Raw genomic sequence first — 18550 nt, 5'->3', positions numbered from 1 at the left:
TAGCATACTACTATTTTTCAATATTCAATAATAAGGTTGCATTAGTAATTATTTATTTGAAAATTTTTATTTAACATTCACGTATCAAAAAAGTGTAGTGTTGCATTAGTAATTATATCATAATCATGGAGACAGTTAATTGCATTAGTATCAAAAAATATGATTAATATTTGATATCGACCATAGCATGAGATGAATTTTCCCAATTGGAACTTACTACTTGTTCTCTACATAGAATCCCTTTGCATAGAGTAAGAAATTTTAATCTTCTACTTTAGAAGAAGTCTAAACCCATTCAAACTCAACAACATAGTGTAGAAATATGAACCTCAACCAAAATATCTTCAATTTCATTGATTCATATAAGATTTTGGATAACAACCGTGGTCTTTTTGTATATTATTCACCCTTGGTGAATTAGTATATCTGCTTCTATTGGAATTTTGTAGTATATGTAGAAGTCAAAGAAGGAGAGGGAAAAACAAGGCCTTGATTATCCTCTTATAGAAAAATTGAGGATGCAACAAGCTTCGGGCCTTTTACAATATCAAAACCTAGGCAATTGCCTGACATATGCAAAAAAGTTGGAAGCGAAGAATTTGAAAATTGAAATTTTTAAAATTTGAAAACTAAGGAAAAGAGAGGAAAAACGATCAGAAGTGATCAAATCCATACTTCTTGAACTGCTGAATCCTCTTGATGTGTTCTTGATAGCCTTCATTTTCAATTTTTGTTTTTGCCAAATTCAAATTTGGAAATTCAAAATTCCAAAATTTTGAAGAACTTAAAAAACAAAGAAGAAGAAGATTAGGAATCATCAAATCCATGTTGCTTGAGCTCTTGGAGTCCTTTAAGATGTTGCTGGTACTGTTTGTCTTCTATTTTTGATCTAATTGTCTCCATTTGGGTCATCCCACTGTCAATCCTTGATAATGTATCCATGTATGACACCAACATCTTCAGGAACTATGCATCATCTACAGTAACATTTGGAAATATTTGGTTTTGTATGGTTCTAAGGTCTGCCTTCCACTCTGATTTAGATCTAAGGACCTTTCAACCTTCTACTCTACTTCTTTCTCTATCAGACTATGTAGGCATATTACTTGCTACCAGACATTGAAAAATTCTGAGTCGGTCTGCAATTCTTTGTGCATACATTCTATGGATGATGTAGATCTTATTGACCACCTCAAACTTTACCCTAAAACTCATAGTAATGATATGCATTAGTTCATGAGGAACTCTGATTGATAAACGGTCCAATATTATAACTATCTTGCTCATATAGGATAATGAACATGCTATGAAATGTTTCCATCTTAAATACTCCTGAGAAATTCATAGTAATTCTCTATGCTCATCCCAAGCTATATCCGCATGCTCCAAGATCTCATTGATTTTTTTATTCCAATAGTGATCTTGTCATATTTATCCTTGCTCTCCTCTCCATCTACAAGGTATCCACCTTTAGGAAACCCCTCTCATTACTCAGATCAATAATCTCCAATATAGCCTAAGCTAGATCATTCCTTAGGCCTATTACTTTATTAGAAGTATACTCAATCCTTCCCAGAGGTGTGCATGTAGGTACTACTCTTAACTGTTCTTCCAGAGTAGTCACCTTTTCTCTCAAAATTGTAACCTTGTCCTCTGTCTTCAGAGAAACCTTCTAAACAAATTTTTCCACATTTAAATTGAGGTTTGTTGCCTCTATGATGGAAGTGTCAGCCACTCTCTTTCCTAATAGACACTGAAATAGTTGATCAACCACATAGCGCATGCTAGGCCTCTTTGTAACTCTATGCAAGCACCAAATAACTAATTGAACAAGATGATCATCAAACGATGCCCCTAAAAGAACCTTATCTCTTTGTGTCAGATCCATGTAGTCTAAAAATATGTCATGTCTCTTCATCAACTCATCAAAAACAATGGTAGAGGAAATATCACATCCTTCTAACAAGATTATTCCACTTCTCTTCACAATATGCCTTCCTATCTCTGGAGTCATAATAGCAAATTATTCATTTGCAGCTTTCAAAACTTCATCCTTCATCCTCAACCTTTCTTCATTCTCCAACTCATCAAAGTCAATGCCTCTGCTCCTTTCCATTTCATTTTTCAAGTTTCTTATGACAAAATGCTTGAATTCCCTGGTATTTATAAAATCATTATCACTCATGAATTGATCACAAGCATTCAATCTCACATCTTCATTGAGATCTCCTCCAAGTTTAAATGCATCGAGAGCCCATTTCTTAAAAGGATCTTGAATCATGATCCCTATCTTTGTGTCAAATATGTGAGGGTAGGAGCTCATCTCCTTGGAATTCAGAACCTTGATACGATTGGAATGGAATTTCCCTCCCTGGGGAAAGCATGTGTATTGGAGTGACAACCCTTGGGCTCTGTGGTACTTGGAAAAGAGGCCCACTAGAAGATGATGCAATCATAGGCTTCTTCTTGGATGCTTTTGCAAGCAACTTCTCTAAAAGGGAGGGGTGTGATGTCCCAGGGTCAAGAGAAACTGTGGGAGGAGGTTCTTGAGGATCCAATAAAGGGGAAGTAGGGCCAATGGGGAAACCAATTGATTGAGGGTATTCTAGCCTTTCTTCCTCCACTACATGTACTAGAGGTACAATATCCAAGTAGGGCCGCTCATGGGATGGAAGCATACTATCAACATCCATATAAGAAAAAAATATTTCTCTCATCTTGGCTTCTAGAATCAGTAGTGTTTTCCAAGAAGGATGATATGAGTTGTCCTCTTTCCTTCTTTTATTTTCTTCATACTAAATCTTGTACTATCTTTCTTTTCTTTTCAACACTTCCTCATAATCCAATGCATTTCTTATGAGGTCTTCATCATCCTCTTCATCCCATTGATGTTCTTGTATCTTGGCTTTTCCAAGCCCCTTGACAAGCCATTCAAAATCATAGAACCTATACATAACTAGGGGGAGCCTATACCTATTTAGCATAGATTCGAGGTTGTCATATGACTTATCTGCTTCAACTAGTTGATACATGATTTCTAAGAACACTACCTTGTCTTGAATAGTAATATGCAAACATCTAGGGGTAATAGGGCTACCAAAAATTCTTATAATAGTGTGGTCCTTAAAATAGAACCAAGATCCTTGAGCCTGGTAAATTCCTTAGCCACTTGGGTTAGACACCACCTAACTTTCTTCTACAAAAGAATCAAAAGTTTTCATACAAATAAATTTTCAAAAACAAAATAATTTGACTCATTCATCAACGAGTCCCAAATATAGGTCCATTATTGAACCAAGAGTTGCTCTCCTTTAGCCATGGTTATAATTTGGAAACTAGGATACCATACCTTAAGACCATTGTATAGAAATATATGCATCAGGAAAGAATAATACCCAAAGATTGTCAATTTGCCCATTTTGAAATCACATAGGGAATTATGCAAACCCTGAGCTACCACAGAAGCATAGTCAAAAGACCTATTGATATCTCTACTCTAGATATCTATACAAACCACTAACATCTAGTTTGGACTCAAGTCCTTTTCATCTGCAGCACAAAATTGACATAAAGCATAGTATGTATCCAAAAATTAGTTGATAAATAAGTCCGTGTTATAAAAGGTAGTCTTCTTTTATGTCAATTTTCTATCATCCCCCTTTACATGTGGAGGCCTAAATGATGCCAATTTTCTCCTATACAAGAGCTCATTCTTCTTATATTCCATATCTAGCTCTTGCAGATCAATAACCTAATCTATGTTAGGGTTGAGCATGAACACTTCATTGATGAAGTCTCTGGTGATCTTTGTTAATCTGCTACCTTCACTAGGCACAATCTCCCTAGTATTAGGCTTGTAATTTACAATGATTGCAGCAACCGATTCAGTGTTGCCATTATGTTGTCATTGATATCAACCGATATAGAAGAATAATCAGTATGGGAGTATTGTTGACATGATGTCATTAATTTCAACCAAGTGTTGCAGGTCACCAGTAAAGAAGAATAATACCATTCAAAGGAATGACCATTTGAGTCATAGCTGAGTCACGGTTACACAAGATAGTGTCTGACCTATGTGGAAGATATGGACAAGAGAGCAGTATGATATGACAAATGGTATATGATGACATTTGTGAGTGGGAAAGATGTTGAGCTGTTGTTTGTGATGAAGAGGCAAAATGTTACCTAAATCACATCAACACAGGAGGAGAAGTATGTACAGGTCACCGATATGTTGTGTGGATGCAAAACAGTAGGACTCCCACCGGATGAAGATGCACTCATCATGTGAAGAGATGATTGGCAGTGAGTGTGCCCCAAAATGGATCACATGTGCCTATTTGAAGGTATGTTGCACAAACAGGGAAGCCACATGAGTACATTGTAGGATGTAGATGACAAGGATCCACTACCACCAGTAAGTGGAGCTTATCTCCTATTATGCATGGTGTGCATCATAGTTCTATGAGATAAGGAAGAAGAGGTAAAGGAGAGTGTTTGAAGGATGACATTGGATTTACCAATGAATAAAATGAATGCCTCAAGTGCATGAAATAAGGAATATGCATTGGACTGATAGAGAAGGCATGTTGAGTTGCTGGAACAAATGAAGAGTGATGGTTTTATCACCTTAGTAAATTGATAGAAAAGATGAACTAGTTGAGATATGGTCTAGGTTGATGAAGAAGAATGAAAGGCAGAGAATGCTATGGATAGGCATGACTGATGATCAGTTAAGGTGTTCAACCGGTAGATCAACAAAGTGCTGACATGAGGGTAACCGTTAAAGTGTGAGATATCATCAGGGTTAGTGAACTGACAAAAAGGAAGGACTAGTTGAGTGTTTTGTTGGTGACTGAGTCTAGCTGACACAAAGATCTTTGCTAAAGTGGATATCGACATGGATGCCACATGGAGTTGGAGTGGCAAGCTTGCAGAGGTTAGTGAAGTGCCATGTAGGGATAGGTGTTTCTACAATTGTGCATTTAATATGGAGCTTGTAATTTGTGGATCGGATCAGAGGAGTGCAGCTCGAGGAAGAGTGAATGATAGAGAAAGATCAGAGAGTTGTTGGTGCCTAAATCAAAGCAAGGAAACCAGATTGTAGGAGGACCTCAAGAAGGAAACAACTAAGATATTTATGGCATTTTGACAAATGCAGGTCGATATACAGGGTTGTGTTTTCTAAGTTTAGAAAATGTGTATTGGAAGTCACATTAATGGTGATGATGTGCAGATAGTTGTCTTGGAGCTTAGATCGAATCAGATCTAATTAGATTTGATATGCCTCATGATTAGCAGAAGAAACCCTAACCTCTTGAAGTTTGAATTAGATTTTAGAGGGAAAACAAGTTGATAAATAGGAAGCCAAAATAGATGGATAGAGTTGCTGAAAGAGAGAGTGTTGCTGCTGCATGTGAGAGAAAATCAGTCAAGTACTCAACGAGTATCTGAAATGAGACTGAGTGTGTGCGAGTGTGAATCAAGTTGAGAGGATCAACCAATAATGGTGAGGAATTGGTAGTGTGCAAGTGAGTCTGTGAGAAAAGTATACCGGTGGTGACCAAACTGGTAGAGAAGAGTTGTAGAAGAGTGCAGAGTAGTCAAGAAGGAACCAACATAGGATAGAATCAGTGGAGAACAACAGAGCAGCTGAGAGGAGAATCAACCTATAGAGAGAACCTACAGAGGGAAAAAACTAGTAGAGAAGAAGAAAAGGTTTAACCAATAAGGTTACAATAGGAGATAAGGTTGCAAGAAGAGATAGGGTTACAATAGGAGATAAGGCTGCATTAGTGAGAGGGTGAGAGAGAAAGAGAATCAACAATGAACTGGATAGAAGATCTAGTAGAGAGACTTGAAGAAGAGTTAAAAAATCCATTTGTAACAAGGCTATTAACTTGCAAATGATTATGTTTTGTATTCATTGAGTTGGAGCTCGGTGTAGGGGTTGTAGTTCCTTGGGCTGGTTCTGTAAATCAGGGGTTGCTTCTCCTTGGGTTGGTGCCCTAACATCAGGGATTGGTGCTCCTTGATTTGGTGCCCTAAACATTATAATTAGAGATTGATTGTGAGGCTGGATTGGAGCAGTAGTCTCCAACAACATTTCTCACTGAGGTTTTCCCCATCTTGGGTTTTCCTCATATATGCTGGTGTTATGTGATGTCTCCTTTGTGTGTGATTGCATTTGTGTTGGTCTCCCCTCTAACTAGTAAGTTTGGATTGAGTTAGATCTGATAACTGATATACCCACATACAACAGTTAAAGAGAAAAGTTTGAGAACCACTGATTCACCCCCCTCTCAGTGGTACATTGTGTCTAACAATTGGTATCAGAGCCTAGGTTCCTAGTTGATAAGCTTTCTCTAGCTTGGGTAGATTCTAGCTTATGGACATAATGGTTTCCTTAGTGTCAATCCCTGCTCTAGTTTTGATGGTTTAAGTTATTCTATCTGGAGTTGTAGAATGGAAGTTCATTTGTCCTCTCTAGGGTATGATGTCTGGATGTCTGTTGTTCATGGCTTCCCTAGCAATGCCTGTCCTCTCACCAATTCAGATGTAGAAAGAAGAAACTAGTGAAATGAAGTAGCAATGAAGGCCATACTTAGTGGGCTATCTGGTGATGTCTCCTCATAGGTGGAAAGATGTAGATCTGCTAAAATCCTATGGGACATATTGAAGAAACTATATGCAAATGAACCTTTCATTGCAGAACTAGTTTGTGGAAGCAAGAAAAGGAATGCATCTCATGTATTTGTAGATGATGAAGGAAGATCTACTTGTAACTATAGAAATGATGATGAAGGAACCCACCTCTTTATGGCTCAAGAATCAGAAGATGAGAGGCACACATCTGAGAAGGATCATGCAGATCACTCCTGCCAACAAGATGTGTTTGGCAGTGATAGTGATGGTGAAGAAGAAGAGGAAGAAGAAGTTGATCTTGAAGGAGAGTTTGTAAATGCAGTTGAAGAACTCAGAAGAATAAGAAATAAATACAAGCTATTCAAGAATGTTGCTATTGTGGAACAAAACCGATTGATCAAATGCCTTGAAGAATCTGAGAAATGTATCTTAGAGTTGAAGCCTCAATAAGGAGACACCAAGGAGTGTTAGTATAGTGATCTAGCCTCTCAGCTAAAAGTAAAAGATAAATAATATCAACAACTTCTTGGAGAAATGGAGGTTCTTTGAAATGACCTTGAGAAGTGTTAGGATGAGTTCAAGGTAAGAATCTGGTTTGATAGCAATAGTGATGCCTTGGACAAAATGTTGAAAAAGAAAAAGCATGTCGAGGACACTGAAGATTTAGGAAGTGGTGCCCGTGAATGCTCCACCAACAAGAATGTCCCCCACAATGACATTTTGTTTGTCTCCTCAAATGGAGAAAATGAGTGACAAACCTTCAGAGTTAGAAATTCTCCCTGGAAGAAGGTTGATCTAAATACAACCAATGAACACTTGTAGAAAAGAATGAAGACCGGTGTTGCAAGAAGGAGGAACAATGCAGATCCCAAAGGAAAAGGGAAAATGGGAGAAGACAACTTTACTAGAAGCAAAAACATGAGAAGACAACAAAGAAGACCTCATGTCGGTAGAGGACAAAGAAATGCTACCGCCCACATGTCAAGAAAAGTGTGGGAGAAGAAGAGATCAAATTAAGGAAATGAAAAAAATGGACAACCTAGGATCCATTCTCAAAGAAAGAGAAATGGAGATGCCAAATCAGTAAGATCTCTTCATGCATGGTAAAATAAGTTTGTAAGTTATAAATCTTCCTTCTCTGGTTATTACTTTGCATGTAACGGTCATGGCCATAGGATAGAAGAATGTAGAAAGGGAACTAGAAGGAATAATATAGGATCTCATAGATATCATGCATATGAGAAAAATGTATCAAGGAGTAGATACATGCATGTCCCCTCTCCCAGTTATGCAAATGATATTTGTTATAACTGCAATAGATTTGGCCATAGAAGTTATGAATGCAAGAAGAAGGACCTGCAGTCACATGGAAGCCAATATAGAAACTATACTCAACATAGAAATGATATAGAGCATATGGAAGACAAAGACCTACATTGAACCAAAGTAGAAATGTCCATGCAGGATCAAGAGGTCCACTGGTTTTGGTTTCCGGTCATAGCAACATGACAAGAAGAAGATGGTCAAACTGATATGTTAGGAGATCCCCAATCATGAAGTTGGGATGGATGCTATGTGCTACTTTATCACTACTTTTGGTTATGATGCAGAGTCAAGAAATGAAAGGACCCATCAACAAAAGAAGGAAAGACTTGCTCCAATACTACAAATAGGAAGAATAATGTGACCAAGGAGGTGTGAAAGAAGAAGACCATGGACCAGCAATGTGAATTCAATGCACAGGTGATATCTCCTAAGGATTAAAGGAGACGCAGGACCTTAGGGGGAGTAATACACTGAACTTATCATTCACCCCCCCAGTGAAGGAGGATACATGAAAGAACAAGCTACTACCAGTATGAATGAAGGAGATGTGAAGATAAGTGTGTGTAGAGGCTACCTTGGCTACACACCTACATATCAAAGATGTATCACCACTACTATGTCGATAGATGGAGATTAATAATTGGAATTTGATGCACAGTAAAACAAAGTGTCTAGAGTTACAAGAAGGTACTCTGATAGTGATGATGGACCGGTACAAGAAACCGATATGCGCAAGATGTTACTGACATGAATGCTAATAGCTACTTTCAGGTTATGTAAGACAATGAGGTTGGAGATCATTGCATTAGCCTCAGTGACATGAAATGGGAAGTTATGTCTTAAGTGGTGTTGATGAATACCTGAATGACATATGTTGGCTTGCTTGTTTATTATGCAAGCATACATGTTTTTGGGTTAACTGATTTGTTTCATGGCATGATGATGACATTGTAGGGCATTGTATACATCCACAATCATGTCATAGGTTGTGGTGGTTATAATACAACTGAAGGGTCATCAAATGATTACATATGCACAACTCAACTAGTATATATAGTTGATTAGAGATCTAGTTCTGGACTTGACCGACTATGTGGACCTGAGATGCATGACACAGGGGAAGTTGATAGCCATGTTTTCTAATTTGTATCAGACTTGCTAGACATAGAGGGTTTGCACGTGTCTATGACTATATCAGTGTGATGGTGTTTTTGGAAGTGTTTGGGGTTGTGAGATATTTCAATGCCTATTCAATTGAATTTAAAACTAGACCAACATAAGAGTTACTTGCACAGGAGAACATACAATTGGTATCAGAGAAGATACAATTGGTATCAGTTTTAGCTTCAACACTTGATATGAGCTAATTGGGGTCAGAATAACTTCTGCATTTCAAAGGGGAGGTGATGCAGTCTGACCAACAGGTAAGTTTTGTTCACTGACACATGTGCCTTCAATTGGTCTCAGACTTGTATATGCAAAGACTTTTGGTTTGTATATACACTTTGTTTCTGAGAAATTGGTGTCAGGTGATGGTTGAACCCTCCATCTCAAGAGTTGTAACTTGAGAAATTATAAGGATTGGTATCAAAAGAGGAGATGCATCTGATAAAGATAAAGGGGGAGAAATATTTCTTTCAGTGACTAGTAAATACAAGGAGGAATGATATCCTGACAATGCCCTTTTCCATTGTTGTCAAAGGGGGAGAAATATTCTCTAGTATACCACATACTACATGTGTGAGGATTAATGGATTATCCAAAGGGGGAGAGTTGGATCACACAAAGGGGGAGAGAGATTATGTAGTATGCCAGATACTACATGAGTTGACATCAATGCCAAAGGGAGAGATTGTTGGTATTGTGTTGTCATTGATGTTAACGGGTATAGAAGGACAACCAGTATGGGAGTATTGTTGACATGAAGTCATTAATGTCAAAGTCATTAATGTCAACTAAGTGTTGTAGGTCACTGATAAAGAAGAAGAATCTCATTCAAAGGAATGACCATTGGAGTCACAGTTGAGTCATCGATACACAAGTTAGTGTCTAACCTATGTGGAAGATGTGGATAGGAGACTGGTATGATATAACAACTGGTACATGATGACATATGTGAGTGGGAAATATGTTGAGTTGTTGTTTGTGATGAAGAGGTAGAATGTTACCTAAATCACATCAACACAAAAGGAGAAGTATGTATACGCCACCGGTATGCTGTGTGGATGCAAAACAATAGGACTCCCACCAGATGAAGATGCAGTCACCATGTGAAGAGATGACTGACAATGAGTGTGCCCAAAACTGGGTCACGTGCTCATGTTTGAAGGTATGTTGCACAAACAAGGAAGCCACATGAGTACATTACAGGATGTAGATGACAAGGATCCACTACCACCAGTAAGTGGAGCTTATATCCTATTATGCATGGTGCGCATCATAGTTCAATGAGATAAGGAAGAAGAGGTAAAGGCAAGTATTTGAAGGCTGACACTAGATCTACCAGTGAATCAAAGGAATGTCTCAAGTGCATGAAATAAGGAATATGCACTAGACCGATAGAGAAGACATGTTGATTTTCCAGAACAAATGAAGAGTGATGGTTTTATCACCTTGGTAAACCGACAGAAAAGATGAACCGGTTGAGATATGGTTTGGGTTGATGAAGAAGAAGGCAAGGTAGAGAATGCCATGGATAGGCATGGTTGATGACCGGTTAAGGTGTTTCTCTAGCAGATCAACAAACTGTAGACATGAGGGTAACCGGTAAAGTGTGAGATACCAGCAGGGTTAGTAAACTAGCAAAAAGGAAGGATGGGTTGAGTGTTTTGTTGGTGACCAAGTCTAGTCAACACAAAGATGTTTGCTGAAGTGGATACTGACATGGATGCCACATGGAGTTGAAGTGGAAAGCTTGCAGAGGTCAGTGAAGTGTCATGTGGGGATAGGTGTATCTACAATTGTGTATTTAATATGGAGCCCATGATTTATGGATCAGATGAGAGGAGTGCAACTTTAGGAAGAGTGAATGATAGAGAAAGATTAAAGAGTTGTTGGTGCTTGAATTGAAGTGAGGAAATCAGATTGTAGGAGGACCTCAAGAAGGAAACAATTGAGATATTTATGGCATTTTGACAGATGCAGGTCGATATACAGGGCCGTGTTTTCTAAGTTTAGAAAATGTGTATTAGAAGGCATGTTAATGGCGGTGATGTGCAGATAGTTGTCTTGGAGCTCAGATCGAATAAGATCTGATTAGATTCAATATTCCTCATGATCAGTGGAAGAAACCCTAACCACCTGAAGTTTGAATTGGCTTTTAGAGGGAAAACAAGTTGATAAATACGAAGCCAAAATCGATGGATAGAGCTACTGAAAGAGAGAGTTTTGCTGCTGCATGTGAGAGAAAATCAGTCAAGTACTCAACAAGTATCTGAAAAGAGATTGAGTGTGTGTGAGTGTGAATTAGGTTGAGAGAATCAACCAGCAATGGTGAGGAATTGGTACTCTACAAGTGATTCTATGAGAAAAGTATACTAGTGGTGACCAAACCGGTAGAGAAGAGTTGCAGAAGAGTGCGAAGTATTCAAGAAGGAACCGACAGAAGATAGAACCGGTGGAGAACAACAGAGAAGTTGAGAGTTGAATCAAATAGCAAAGAGAACTTGCAGAGAGAGAGAACTGGTAGAGAAGAAGAAAAGGTTGAACCAATAAGGTTACAATAGGAGATAAGGTTAAAACAAGAGATAAGGTTATGACATGAGATAAGGTTGCAAGAGTGAGTGGGTGAGAGAGAAAGAGAACTGGTAGTGAACTAGATACAAGATCTAGTAGAGAGAGTCGCGACTTGAAGAGGAGTTATAAAATCCATTTGTCACAAGACTATTAACTTGCAAATGATTATGTTTTGTATTCATTGAGTTGGAGATCGATACAGGGTTTGTAGCTCCTTGGGTTGGTTCTCTAAATCAGGGGTCGGTGCTCCTTGGGCTAGTGCCCTAAAATTAGGGGTTGGTTCTCCTTGGGTTGTTTCCCTAAACATTATAATTAGAGATTGATCGTGAGGCTGGATTGGAGCAGTCATCTCCAGCGACATTTCTCACCGAGTTTTTTCCCATCTTGGGTTTTCCTCGTATATGTTGGTGTTATGTGATGTCTCCTTTGTGTGTGATTGCATTTGTTTTGGTCTCCCCTCTAACTAGTAAGTCTGCATTGAGTTAGATTTGATAACCGGTATAGCGACATAGCACAGTTAAAGAGAAAAGTTTGAGAACCACTGATTCACCCCCTCTCAGTGGTACATTGTGTGTAACATTTAGTATTTACATAGACATTAGGCACCACATGTCTTTCCAAATTGTAATTTCATACTTTGGACACTGGAACTCTTTCCTTCTTCTTATTATAGCCTCTCCTACCAAGACTGAAACCCCGTGGTGGGTGTAGACACCTAAATTAATTATTTTAATTAATTTAACCCTCCTACATAATCAATTTATTTAATTATGTTAACCTTTATTCTTCTTAATGTCAATTAAATTAAATTTAATTAATATTTTCACTATAGTCCAGTGATTTATTTATTTAATAAATCAATTCTCCCTTCTTCCTCTAAAGTTCTCAAAAAATAATTCTTCTTAATCCCCCTTTTAATTAATTAATTTTAAATAATTAATTAATTTAGGTGATTCCTACAAATCACCTTGTTCTAATCCATCATTAGTTTAATCAATTCTTCTAGAAACTCCTTTAATCTTTCTTAGCATTATTATTCAATTTTTAATTCCCCCTCATTCTCTCTCCTTGTCAAATCCTCCTACATATCCCACTTGCTCCTAATATTATCAATTGAGACTAATTGGATTGATATGTTGTCATTTATGGCAACAACATTCCATTGGAGGCATATATTGGCAGATATTGACAGATATTGACATTCGAGTAATCAGGGTCATCACCGACACCGACACCAACATCCAACACTTCAATGAAGCCAACATCAATCTGGGATCCGGGAAAAGGTTTTATTTGTAAAATTATTTTATAATTATTGTATAGAGTTGACATTGAATATCTTTTGTAATGTGTTGTAAGCCGACATAAGGCATATTGTTTGTAAAGGGTATATAAGTCGGTTTATTAGGTCATTGTGATATAGAAGAATAGAATAATGAATGTGGAGAAGAAAAATGATGTGAAATTTATATCATGCAATGATCAGTAGATGGTTTGTAAATAATTCTTAGGGAAAATGAGATATTAGTAAAAGGGTTTAGGGTTTATGAATCAATACAGAACAAAGCTACAATTGGAACTCTTTTTGGCATTGCAGATACATTTTGTGAGTTCACCATTACTATTTTATCTTAGCAGAAGCTTGTAGTTAGTGAGAATCTTTTGTGTTGAGCAATGTGCTCTACGTAGTGTGCCTTCCTGCATGTGCAGGCCCCCATGCTATGTAATATATTTCATATGGCTAGTGAATTGATATTGTGGGTCACAAATCTCACCATGGTTTTTCCTCTTTGAGGTTTTCAACGTATTAAATTTAGTGTGTTATGGTGTTCATTCATGTTGTTGGTTTATTTACTTCATGTTATATGTTTCTTCCTTTATCGGTTTATATGTGTATGTTATAATAAGTTAAAATCTTATTGTACCGATAGAACACCGATTCACCCCCCCCCCCCCCCCCCCCCTCTCAGTGTTCTTGGATCCCTTCATTTCCAACAATTAGTATCAAAGCCTTGTGCCTCGGAGGAAGTTTAACAACTTGAGGAAGATCTTGAAACCAGAATCATTAAATATGGCTATGGAGAAGCAACTTGAGATGGCACTTGAGGATTATGATGTTGAAAGGTTGAAGAGCTTAAAGCTACAAGATAAATTGAATTCTGGTAATGAATTCATTTTTGTTCTGCAAGAAAGGTTATCATCAACCCAAGCTAGGAGGAATGAACTTTTGCAAAACCAGGATGATGAAGAGAAAAAAGCACTTAAGGAAAAAATGTTAGAAATTGAGTCAACAAAACATGCTCATGAAGAATGAAATGCAAGACCTGACTATGAGGATGTCAAAAGATATTGAGGATAGAAAGAAGAAGGAAGAAAATCTTGTTGTATCTCTGAAGAACAAATTTGAAGAATGTGGTATATTGGCTCATGAGAATGATATGTTGAGAGCTAATTTGGTACAATCCCGAAATAATGAACAAGAGCTTGAAAGACAAATAGTGGTTCTAAGAAATGATCTGACTATTGCAAGTGAGTATAAAGAAAAATTCAAGATTAGTGCTACACAGTTGGATGATTTATTGAAAAGACAAAGGAAGAGTAATGATTCTAGAGGACTTGGGTTTGAACAAGGTGAAAGCTCTGGTACTGCAAATAAAGATCAGACAATTGATATTAAAAAATCATCAGACCAGAGGAAACTGGTAAGGCAATCTAATGCTTACAAATTCAATGCTAGATGCTTTGTTTGTAATAAATTTGGGCATATGGATAAACAATATATAAATAGAGCAAATAAAAACTACAATTTAGTTCCTGGTCAATGCACAAATCGCAAGAAATGTGGTCATAAGTTAGAAGATTGTAGAATGAATGTTAAGTGTCATGCATGTGGAAAGTTTGGACATTTGGCTAACCAATGTAGATCAAGGAATGACACCGGATATGACAAAGAAATTCAAAAGAACAATGTTACATGTTATGCATACAACAAAATCAATCATATTGCTAAGTACTGCAGAAGCAAGACTAAACTGGTTAGCAATGACATAGTAAATGAGAAAGGAAAGTAGAAGGTAGATGAATTACATCAAGATCGCACCAAGAGATGGGTTAGAAAGTTTGAAGAACCAAGTGGAGATGCAACTACACCAGTAACTACACCAGTAACTCCACTGGTAGAATAGAGCATTCTTGCATCGACAAGAAATTCAACTGGTAACTGAGGTAGATGCCTTAGGAGTAGGAAAATTCATTGCAAATCTTGCATATTCCTTGGAAGAGATCTGGAAAGAGATCTAGAGAGTGGTATTGATCAATGATGGAGGTTTTTCTAGCATAAAACTGTGAAACCGACATCTGGTAGGGTGCACCGCTAAGTATTTATGACAGTGAAGAATTAGGGTTTACTCACTAATAAAAGGGGAAAATTGATTCATTTTCACTCACCCAGCACTTGAGAAAACCAGAGCAAAGAAAAGACGAATCATAGGCGATCAAGAGTGACAAAAAGCATTCTAAAGAGATTTCCAGCAGTTATCTCAGAAGTAATCAAGATCTTTGAAATTGGTGATCATTATCCAAGTATTTATTTGAAATGGCATCCATATCATCATCTGTTCCTACTTTCATTGTGAATCCCACTATTGTTGAGGTTAAGGATAGGCTCAGACTAGTTTTCAAGGAAGTTCCTCAAATAGAAAGGAAGGAAGACTCTTCTGGTGCATTTTCGAGGGTTCCCGATGACATCGTATATGTGGAAGATGTTAGGGCTTATATTCATTTCACTTTGGAGGATTTAGGCACTAAGGAAATTAAGGGAATGTATCAATCTATGACACTAGGCAGCTCCAGAATAATCAAGTCAGAATATCAAATCATTGAAGACCTAGGGTTAACTGGAATCCTGTATATATCAGAATTTGAGGATGAAATGATTAGATATGTTCTGAGAAGGATCCTTAATGAATTCATCTAGCTGGACTGACCTCATATGATCAGCAAAGAAGCAATTTAGGTGGTCACCAGAGTACCCAAAGTCGGGCAGGAACCCGGGAAGAAGATCTCCAACACTGAGTTTGAAAAGCTCACCGGTGCAACCCATGATGGAAGGTCAATGAGGATAAGCACCACTAAGGACTCAGATGTAAATTTCCCAACATGATCATCAGTTACAAGGTAACACAATCAAGTTGATTGATCTTTGTTTCCCATTCCTATATCCATGTTGCATATTAAATGATAAAGAATGATGGAAAATATGATTTATGTGAATGTTTAAGAAGTGAATTAATGATAAATCTTGGAAAAATGAAAGGTGTTAACAAAGGGACACTCTGGTTTGGCAACCTTATTGTTTGTTTGATGCTATACTTCATGAATAAGCTACTGGTTTTGGGAAATAAATGATGGGCTCATGACATTTCGGTAGGCATGTAGATTAAAGATGCAATCTCCGGTCTTGGCAACAACAGGGATGAGAAGTTATGGGGTTTCTTCAAATCTTTTCAAAAGAACATGAGACTGAGGGAGAGAATCTCCAAACACATTGTGGATAAATACTCCACTGAAATTAGCTTCATGGTGAAAATAGATGAGACTCTCATGGAAGCAGTGAAACCTAGAACAATATGGGTCACTGAATTGAGCTATGAAGTTGATGACAACATATTGGAACTATATGCTAAAATGTTGCTTAATGTTCGATTGGATGATAAGATTGAACACTTTGGTATGGCAGAGGAGAATTCTCTTGAAGTTAAAATTGGTTTCAATAAGAAAAGAAGAGAAAAGAAAATAGACAAAATGTTTGCCTTCATTCACAATGTAATTCACAAGATATATACAGAACTAGGTTCTGGATCTAAACTGGTAGATCAACTGAAAATGGCACTTGCAGCAACTGAAGTGAAAAGTGATCTAGAGATAAACAGGCCATCAACCTTCATATCTCCTAACTCTAATATAGAGGATAATCAACCTCTTCAGAAGGGTACAGAAGAATAAAGTTGACAAGCCTCCGGTAGAAGAGAAGAAGGTGGAGCCAAGGAGGAAGCTAGTAAGAAAGGTGACAACAACATCCACACCTTTGGCAAGGAAACCTATCCAAAAGAGGAAGCCAACTCCATCCGCTCCTGAAACCCCCAACAAGAAGAAGAAAGAGAGTGATGAAGCAACTAAATCTATTAATATGACTTGTGTAGAGTTAATAGATGAGGTAACTAAAGATGGAATTTTGAAGAATGTGTCAAATTTATATGATCATTTAGATGACAATGAACAAAATGAAATAGAAGAAGCAATTTTGTTTCATTTAGACATATATAAGAAGGCTTTGGTAGAAATTTTGAAGGAAATTCCTTTATCTTTGTATAATAAGTTGGATGCAAGGAGATTAGATGCAGTTAAGAGGGACATAGAGATTAAAGAAGTTGAACTTTTAGGTATTTGTGGCTCTATAAATAATGAAGAAATGAAAAGATGTATAGAAGTTGCCAATAGAACAATCTTTAGCACCAAACCCGGGAGAATAGGCTTAATGTGTTGGCATTTTCATGAAGATTACATTAATGATATGTTATGTTGTCATTGATGTTAATTAACCGGTAATGATATTGTTGATATTGTTGTAATATTGTTTTGTAACTGGTAGGATGAGCTAGTGAAGGAAACTATAACCGGTAGGAAGAATTTGTGGAGTGAACTAGTATTACTATATATTGGAGATTTGAACCAGTAACCAGTAAACCCTACTTGTTGTTTTTGATAAACCCTAACCGATTAACTTTGGTAAATTGGTTATATTGGTTTACAATCCGATGATGAGCGACAATGATTATGACACGTATGAGTATTGTATGAAGACAATTTCAAGTGATTTTGGTGCATTGATGTAAAGGTTTTTCTCTAGGGAATGAGAAAGTATATTGCATATAATGCAAAGTGCATGATGAGTTACTAAGATCGATGAAGTAGTGTTCAAGGAGCGATCGAGGTTTTCTTGATTGATGTGCTGAGATTACTATGTAATCTAATGGTCATACTTGAACCGACTTGTTTGTAATCTCTATGCAAATTAGGTTTTTTGTTGTGTTACCAACCTAATTGGTTTGTGTATAAGGTTGATGAGTTGTTTAGTTTTGGTGTTGGCAAATATTAGTTGAGTGTGTGGTTGCCGAACTGGATGATGTATCTATAGTTTGAGTAAAGGCAGATAGGAGCATGAAAAGGATCTAATCAAGCAAGTGTAGTGCTATTTAGACAGATCAACAAACTCCTATTGTTTTCTAACAATTACAACAAAATTGAAATCCCCTAACTGGGTAATCTCTAACAAGCTTGGTGCTATTAAAATCTTCTAACAAGGTGATCCATTAGCTTGGATTTTCAAATCCTCTACCAAGGTTACTCCTTACAGGGTATTGCTTCTAACAAGGCATTGTAGTCAATTCCTTAACCGGGTGGTCCCTAATAGGATTTGTTCTTAATGGGACTTTTGTAAAGCTTTAATAGGCTAGGCTCTCAATAGGGTGAACTTCAGAAGAGTTCAGATAGTTATCTTGTGAGTCTCATCTCACCATCATTTTTTCCATTTGGGTTTCCATGTCAAAAATATTTGTGTCAAGTGGTGAATTTTTTTGTGGTTATGTTCTTATGGTTGATTTACTTAACTACTTTGATAAGTCATGATAACCAGAAGCATTGAGAAATGAAGTCTGTTGACATATGGTAAAGCATTTGGATTTTTATGAGTTTGAAGTTGATTACTGTTAATTTGTTGAAATAGTCAATCGGTTTATCTTATGAGTTTTTATCTTGATAGTGGTATTGCATTGATAGTTTA

Source organism: Cryptomeria japonica, chromosome 5 (assembly GCF_030272615.1).
Source record: "Cryptomeria japonica chromosome 5, Sugi_1.0, whole genome shotgun sequence".
In the NCBI taxonomy this organism is placed as follows: domain Eukaryota; kingdom Viridiplantae; phylum Streptophyta; class Pinopsida; order Cupressales; family Cupressaceae; genus Cryptomeria; species Cryptomeria japonica.
Note: the sequence above shows the minus strand (reverse complement) of the source record.